The sequence below is a fragment of the Arachis ipaensis genome, chromosome B01 (assembly GCF_000816755.2).
Source record: "Arachis ipaensis cultivar K30076 chromosome B01, Araip1.1, whole genome shotgun sequence".
In the NCBI taxonomy this organism is placed as follows: Eukaryota; Viridiplantae; Streptophyta; class Magnoliopsida; order Fabales; family Fabaceae; genus Arachis; species Arachis ipaensis.
This window is the reverse complement of record NC_029785.2, coordinates 58,218,934-58,227,325: the sequence shown is the minus strand read 5'-3', so window position 1 is coordinate 58,227,325 and position 8,392 is coordinate 58,218,934. Positions and strand designations below refer to the sequence as shown.

The 8,392-nt window shown below is 38.5% G+C and overlaps 1 long non-coding RNA gene across 7 annotated transcripts; it reads left to right on the top strand.

Moving 5' to 3' along the window:
- Positions 860–3,802, top strand: LOC107630692. Of its 7 annotated transcripts, XR_002361697.1 has the most exons (7): positions 860–1,307; positions 1,575–1,739; positions 1,909–2,162; positions 2,749–2,772; positions 3,038–3,170; positions 3,257–3,338; positions 3,546–3,802. It is a non-coding gene; the product is annotated as an uncharacterized LOC107630692 (long non-coding RNA). The 7 variants fall into 7 exon arrangements; XR_001618362.2 differs by lacking the exon at positions 2,749–2,772; XR_002361701.1 differs by lacking the exon at positions 3,038–3,170.

The following is an 8,392-nucleotide window of genomic DNA, read 5'->3' as shown; positions in this document are numbered from 1 at the left end:
AAACCGTGACCATAGAGGGTCTATGGTCACGGTTTTTTACCGTAACAAAAAAAAAAGCTATGGTCACACTTTTTGGAAAAAGGGTGACCATAGAGTATCTATAGTCACGGTTTTTTAAAAAAGAGTGGCCTAAATGGGTCTGTGGTCACGGTTTTGGGGTGACCTAAAGGGGTCTATGGTCACGATTTTTTACAGTGACCAAAAAGGGTCTATGGTCACGGTTTTTCAAAAAAGGGTGACCTAAAAGGATCTATGGTCACGGTTTTGGGGGGTGACCTAAAAGGGTCTATGGTCACGGGTTTTTAATGTGACCAAAAAGGGTCTATGGCCATAGTTTTTCAAAAAAAGGCGACCTAAAACAGTCAATGGTTATGGTTTTGGGGGTGACCTAAAGGGGTCTATGGTTACGGTTTTGGGGGTGACCTAAAGGGGTCTGTGGTCACGGTTTTGGGGGGTGACCTAAAGGGGTCTATGGTCACAGTTTTTCGAAAGGGTGACCTAAAAAGGTCTATGGTCACGGTTTTGGGGGGTGACCTAAAAGGGTCTATGGTCACGGTTTTGGGGGTGACCTAAAGAGGTCTATGGTCACAGTTTTTGGGAGTGACCTAAAAGGGTCTATGGTCACGATTTTTTGAAATGGTGACCTAAAAGGGTCTATGGTCACGGTTTTTATATATTTTTTATAATCTTAAATATTTTTCAGCAATATATTGTAAATAGTATTCTTAAAATATTTTTAGTGGAGTATATTTAATTTAAAATTATTATTCTATCCATCAATTTTATCAAAATATCTATTTTATCCAAATTCTCTTATAAAATTCCTAATTTCTAACTCTAATTCCCAAATTAAAAATCACAAACCCTAACCCTAATCCCCCACACCCCTAATTTCCCAAAATACAAACCCTCAAACGACCCTCCTCTCTTCACGGTAACACACGCACACACCCACGAAAGCGCAGAGAGAGAGAGAGGGAAAACGGAGAAGGGAAGAGAGGGAAGAGGAAGCAGACGGCGCCGACGGAACTGGCAGCCGCCGTCGCAGTCGATGCTCGGATCGAGAAGGAAGCTCGCGACAGAGATGAGAGGGACCGTCGCCATCACCGCTGGTGTGGTCGGAGTCACCGTCGTCGTCGATTGAAGGTGCCGCCGTCGTAGTGGAAGAAACCCAGAGAAAGAGATGAACAAGGCCCGAAGAGAGTGAGCCTCGCTCCTCCGCCGTTTCTGCTCAGCGTCACTGCCACCGGAGTTCGTCTCTGCCGCCGCCATTGGAGATGAACCCAGTTGTTCTCTTACTGCCGGAGGTATTGTTGTCACTGCTCTGGCTCAATTATGTATCGTTAGTGTTGCTGTTTGGCTCAATTATTTTATGTCATTGGGGTTTGCTTTGAAGTGTTTCTTGTGTCATTAAATCTCAATTATGTATTCCTTGTGTCATTTGTGTGTAAACAGTTCATCCTTTTCCACATGCCGATACTGGGTTTATCTTTTATTTGTAATTCCATTTGCCTCTTTATGTTTCTTACCTCTTTTTCACTCATTAACAAAAATGGAAACCATGTTTGTAACAGGATCAATTGAATTGGAAGCCAGCTTAAAGGATGAAAGTGTGAACAAAGATGAAAAAAGCTTTACTAACCAGCAATGGGACCAAACTTTAGTTACAAAGAAAAGGATGCCACCAACATTAAAAGGTTTCTACGACCTTCAACCTGATGATGAAGTAGTTAAAAAAAGTATGTATTAGTTTTATAAATAAAAGGGGTATGAATTAAACTTTTGAACTTGTTGGTAACATTGTTATGTGTGGGTATGATACTTGATGATAATAGAATAGTTCATTAGACTCTTTGAGCATCTAAATAATTATCTCTATTGAGTGCTTATTTTACTGACACTGCACAGGTAGAGGAGGCCGAGGCCGCGACCATGACCCTGGCAGATTAGATGACACTTGGACCTCATCAATGGAAGCAGAAGTTCAAATTGTCCATGGAATCTCAAAGAACCCTTTCAGCCACATAACTAGCAAGGGAAAAGATAGAGATTTGGAGGATTTCACCTGCAAGAGTTGCTTGAATTGACCGAAAACTTCTCAGAGGACAAAAAGATTGGGAGAGGAGGCTTTGGATCAGTATACCATGCTACTCTGCAAGATGGTAAGGAAGTTGCAAGATGGTAAATCTATTGTTATGATTTGAACTACTATGTTTATGTGTGTGCTGCCATGCATGCAATGTGTTTCTCCACTACTATGCCATTGATACTGGCATAGTCAGCTTTATCCACGAATGATTTTTGGACCCTTCAACTATGCTATAGTTATGAAGTCTGTTCTTAAGTGCTGTCTCGATCTGTTTTATTGGTTCATTTGCTGTTGACGTCAAAATAATTCCTTAAGTGCCCCATTGTACTGAATTTTATTTTGTCATTCTTGAGAAGCATTTGTTTTTGTTAAATTTCATGTATTATGATCTACTTGGTAGAAAAACCTCACTTTGGAAGGTAATGGTTAGAAAACATTATTCTTTTGATTGTGTTGTTTGTCTTGTGTATTCAGTAATATGCGCAATGTCTCAAGGCCACCAATATTAGTCACAACATAAAATTCAAAGTTATGTCAATTTTCTTTCACAACTTATTCTCCCCCAAATTATGCTCTTAATTGTGGTGTATCTTATATTTATACACCATGTCCTTGTGGTATTAGAGTATAGCCTTATTTCGAGTTTCTTTTGGCTTCAGATCTTTAATGGTGTAATCCTCAAGGTAAAGCAACCATGAATATGCTGCACAGGGTAGAGCCGTATGTTATGTACGAGTATGCAAATTTCACATATTCAGAGACCACATCATCTTGAGTCGTTTACCTGCACAATGCCTTAATGACATATCATCTTAAGAATTCAAGTCACCAAATAAAAAAATCTATTTGAATTGTATGGCTGCTAAAATTAAGAGTAGGCTGCTGAATATAAATTGAAATGATTTAGCATTTAAAATTACAAAACATGCTTTAATAATTTCTTTGCAGCTTGAACAAAGTAAATTTGAGGAGAAGAAGAAACTTGAAAATTAGGATTTTTTCAGAATCCAGATCTGTGAATTGGAAGAATAAGGAGCATACTTACTTAAGTTTTGTCGATTGCCAATCTAGAGCTTTTTAGGTTTGCTTTGTTGTTTATGTTGCTTCATTTTTTATTTCTATTTTCTTTTTACTTGTGCTATATTTATATTATTTGGTGCTTTATAGGAATTAAGAGCTGCAATGAAGTCTGTCAAAAATGAAGTTTTAAAAACAAAAAGAAGCTACTCAGAGAATTTCAAGTACTTTGGTAATATATACAACTATCTCTTCAAGTACTTTATATTGTTTTATGATGTGTCATATACTATGATGTGGATGTGTGTTGTATAGTGTGTACTAGCTATTATATGTGTGATGTATATATGTTTTAATGATATTTTTTCCCTAAGTTGAAGAAGAATAAATGTAGGTGTTTATGTCTAATGTGATTTTATTTTGCATGTTAATGAAGCAGGTGTTGAGCTTTCAAATGTTTAAGTGGCTGAAACAAAAGTTTTCGAGCGTTGAGAAGAAAGAATAGCAATACCAGAAACAATTTATTCTGGTAGAATCTAAATTGTATTGCTCTCACGTCTGTGGAACAATTTTGTTAATAGTGTCTACTTAGTGTTAGTGTATATATCACTGTATAAAACTAAGATTGAGACAAGTGTATTCACTCAACTATATTGATATCAACTATATTGATATGTTAGTCGGTTATTTTAATCACAACTTATCTTAATTGTTGATTATCATTTTTTATTTTTAGATTTATTTTGTGATCATTATTATTTTGGGATGTGATTATGCTTTAAAAAAAAATTAAATCTCATAAAAAAATAGGCTTTGGTCACGGTAAAAACCGTTACTATAGATAAGGCTATGGTCACGATTTTGTGGGGTGACCATAGATAGGGCTATGGTCACGGTTTTAAGGTGGGGTGACCATAGAGGCTATGGTCACGGCGAAAAATCGTGACCATAGATAGGGTTATGGTCACGGTTTTAAGGAGGTGTGATCATAGAGGCTATGGTCACGGGAAAAACCGTGACCATAGATAGGGCTATGGTCACAGTTTTAATATGGGGTGACCATAGAACTATGGTCATGGCAAAAATCTTGACCATAGATAAGGCTACGGTCACGGTTTTAAGGAGGGGTGACCATAGAGTCTATGGTCACGGTTTTAAGGAGGGGTGACCATTGAGGCTATGGTCACGGTGAAAAAACGTGGCCTAAAGTGTCAGAATTTGAAAATTGAAACCGTGACCATAGATAAAAAATCTGTGACCATAGACCTATGGCCACAAGAGAATAGGCCACGATAAAAAACTGTGACCATAGGTCCAAAACCGTGAATGGTCACCCTTTTTACTAGCTACCATAGACCTTTTTTTTGTAGTGCTTGTTGGTTTGGCTTCTTCAATTCTCATTCTCTTCATCATGGCCATTGGCCAAGGACATAAGGTTGATACTAGCTCCCAGATCACATAATGCTCTTTCAATGCTAATATCCCCTATGATGCAGGGGATTTGAAAGCTCTCAGGATCTTTCATCTTTTGGGGAAGCGTCTTTTGTATAATTGCACTACATTCTTCTGTGAGCACTATAGTTTCCTTTTCTCCCCAGTTTCTTTTCTTTGTCATGAGCTCTTTTACGAACTTGGCATAGAGTGGCATTTGCTCTAATGCCTCAACAAAAGGGATACTGATTTGGAGCCTCTTAAAGATCTCCAAGAATCTAGAAAACTGACTATCCTTCCCATCATTTCTTAGCCTTTGTGGGTAAGGTGCCTTTGGTACATAGGGCTTCAAGACTTGTTTTGGTGCAGCTGGAGTATGTGTCTTTTCTTCCTTCTTGATTTCTAAGTGATGCGCGATATTTTGTCGGTATAGAATTTTACCAATAAATTTTGTCGTGAATATAGTCTAAACCAACAAGTTATAACGCATCAAACATAGAAAATGTGTGTCCACAATTCAAAATCAATAACCGAGAGTATTAGTTCCGAGTCGTTCTCCCTAGGAGTTTCTCTAAGGTGCACATCATTGGTTAGGGGTTCTCTTGGTGTTTGATATTGGATACAAGAAATGTAAATGAGCTTGCATTAAAACAACGAACAAATAACAAGTAGACTAAGGGACACAAGTACTTGAACTAAACAAAAGTGAATGACAATCAATCAATATAAAAACCTTGGCTAGGGGTGAGAATTGGAATTCCTATCCTCATTGTCTCCATCAATTGTGATAAGAATTGGTTATTGCTCCACTTAGTTAACATCTAACCATGAAGAAAAGTGAAGTGGAATCAATTTGAGTCTACAAGTCCTAGTCAAATCCCAAGGAGAGACTAGAGTTAGTGTCATTCAAATCAATTAGCAATTTCCAATTGTCAATCAACGAAAGACCTTCACAATTCAAGTGTCTCTAATTACCCAACCCCCAAGCCAAGAGTGAAGATCTACTCCATAGCTATAGTTAACATTTTCTCAAGCACTTGGTGAGCAATAGTGCAAGACATCATGAAATTGAGAAGAGAAGTTGAATTAAAGCTATCTATTGCAAACAATTAGCAATAATCAAACAATTAACAACAATGAACATGAAATTCCTCAATGCATTAATAGAAATCAAAATAACAAGATCCAAAGCCAAGATCTACAATGCTAGAGTAACAAGAACATTAAATTGAGAGTAGAAGAATGAGATCTACAAATTAAAGCAATGTAAAATTGAATCAAATTCAGATCTAACCAAAGGATCCAAGTGCAATTGAAATTGAGAAAGCCAAAACCTAGAGAGAAGTTGGAGTTTCTCTCTCTAGAAACATAAACTCAAAAACTAGCTAAGAAAGTGTAAAATGTGTGAATCCCCCTTCAATCCTTGATCCCTTGGGTCTTTTCCCTCCAGAATTTAGCTCAAACTGGGCCTGGAGGTCCTCAGAAATCGCCAGCCACGATTTTATTAATGAGGTCATGCGCCGAGCGTCATGCGTACGCGTAGGTCACGCGTACGCGTCATCTAGGTTTTTGCAATCCACGCGTACACGTTGAGCACGCATACGCGTCGATGGGAATTCTGCCCAGCCACGCGTATGCGTCAACTTTTGCGCGCCAATCCAGATCCAAGCTTCCACGCGTGCGCGTCGACTACGCGTTGCGCATCGATGCCAATACTCCAAAGCTCCATTTTTCATGCTCCTTCCACTTATGCATGCTTTTTTTCTCTCTTCTAAACCATTATTGCCCCCTATAAACTCTGAAATCACTCAACAAACAGATCATGGCATCGAATGATAATAGAGGGAGATTAAAATATAGCTTATTTAGGGCCTAAAAAGCATGTTTTCAATCATTAATCAAAATTAGGAAGGAGACACAAAACCATGCATTTTATGTGGATAAGTGTAAAGGAAGTTGATAAAATCCTCTAAATTAAGCACAAAATATACCACGAAATAGTGGTGCATTACTAAGTCATTTGCAACCTCTTCTTCTTGCAAATTGTGGCTTGAGGATGTCTCTTTCACCACCTTCCCACTTCTTAGTGTGATGGCCTTGCATTCCCCTCTTGGATTGGTCATGGTGTCGCTGAAAAATGTATTTGTAGGCATTGGTATCTGCTTGGATAGGTATCCTAGTTGTGATTCCAGTTTTGATATTGCTGCCCCTTGGTTCTTTATGTTGGACATGGCCTCCTCTTGGATTGAATCTATCTTTTTTCAGCTTGCAATTGTCTCTCTACAACAGTGGCAATATCCCCTGCCATTTGTGCCATCATAGCTTCTAATCTTGCAAAATTTCCACTATCATCACATGGTTGTGGGATTAGGGATAATACGTTTTGGGAATGGTTGCTGTGTGGTTGTTGGTTTGAATGGTAGGGGACATTATGTGGGTTGTGGTAGGGCCTATGATTGTTATATTGATGGATGGGGTTGTTGTATTAGTTAGAGTGATATAGTTTATGGTCTCGGGTATGATTTTGTTGGTTTTTTCACCCAAAGTTTGGGTGGTTCTTCCAACCTGGGTTGTATGTTTTAGCATTGGAGTCATATGGTTGTCTTGATGAATTGTTCACATAGTTGGCTTGCTCCCATTCACATTCAACTTCTAGGCCATCTCCTTCTTGTATATGTGCTTGAGTATTAATTGCTAAGACTTGATTTTTCTCCATTTGCTTGGTTAGAGCTGCTAGTTGAGCTGTGATCACCTTGTTTTGAGCCAGCAGAGCATCTATGTGGTTTAGCTCTATTACTCCCCTTCTTGAGTTCCTATCGGAGGCATAGAAATACTAATTGTTAGCCACAATTTCTATGATGTCTATGGCCTCTTCAATTGTCTTCTTATTATTGAGAGAGCCTCCTGAAGAGTGGTCTAGAGCCTTCTTTGACTCCTGAGACAATCCTTCATAAAATATGTGCAGTTGGACCCACTCATTGAACATATATGGGGGCATTTTCTTGTCAACTCTTTGTATCTCTCCCAAGCTTCATAGAGAGTCTCCTCATCTTGTTGTCTAAATATTTGTACCTCAACTCTCAACTTGTTGACTCTTTGGAGAGGGTAAAATTTTACCAAGAACTTGTTCACAACATCATCCCAAGTTGTCAAACTCTCTTTTGGAAATGATTCCAACCACTTAGATGCTTTATCCCTGAGAGAGAAGGGGAACAAAAGCAGTTTATAGGTGTCAGGGTGAACACTATTAGCCTTCACTGTATCACGGATTCTCAAGAATGTGGTTAGATGTTGATTTGGATCTTCTTGAGCACTTCCTCCGATTGAACAGTTATTCTAAACAAGAGTGATGAGCTATGGTTTGAGCTCAAAATTGTTGGCATGTATGGTGGGTTTCAAGATGCTACTCCCACAATTCCCAGGATTGGGATTGATATAAGAGCCTAGCACTCTCCTTTCTTGTGGGGGAGCATAGTTTCCCACTACTTCATCTTGATGGTTGTGTGCTTCACCTTCCATATTTTGAGTTAGATTCTCTTCTTCTTCTTCACCAACCACCCTTTTGCCTCTTGCCACTGCCTCTCTTTTCAATCTTAGAAATGTTATTTCAAGTTCGAAATTGTAAGAGGTTATAGCTCTTCTCCTCCCTGTCATACACAACACAAAACACTATCTAGAGCAACGATTAACACCCTCTTTGGAAGAAGGGTGGGTAAGTCAAATGTGGTTGATGCAAAGCATCAAACAGTTAGTGTGCTTCTTGTTAGAGTGGTTATATATACAATGAACAACTGAAAATTCAAGTGTTAAAAGAGAGAAAGAAATCAGGTACTGAAATTAAAATGAATAACAAAG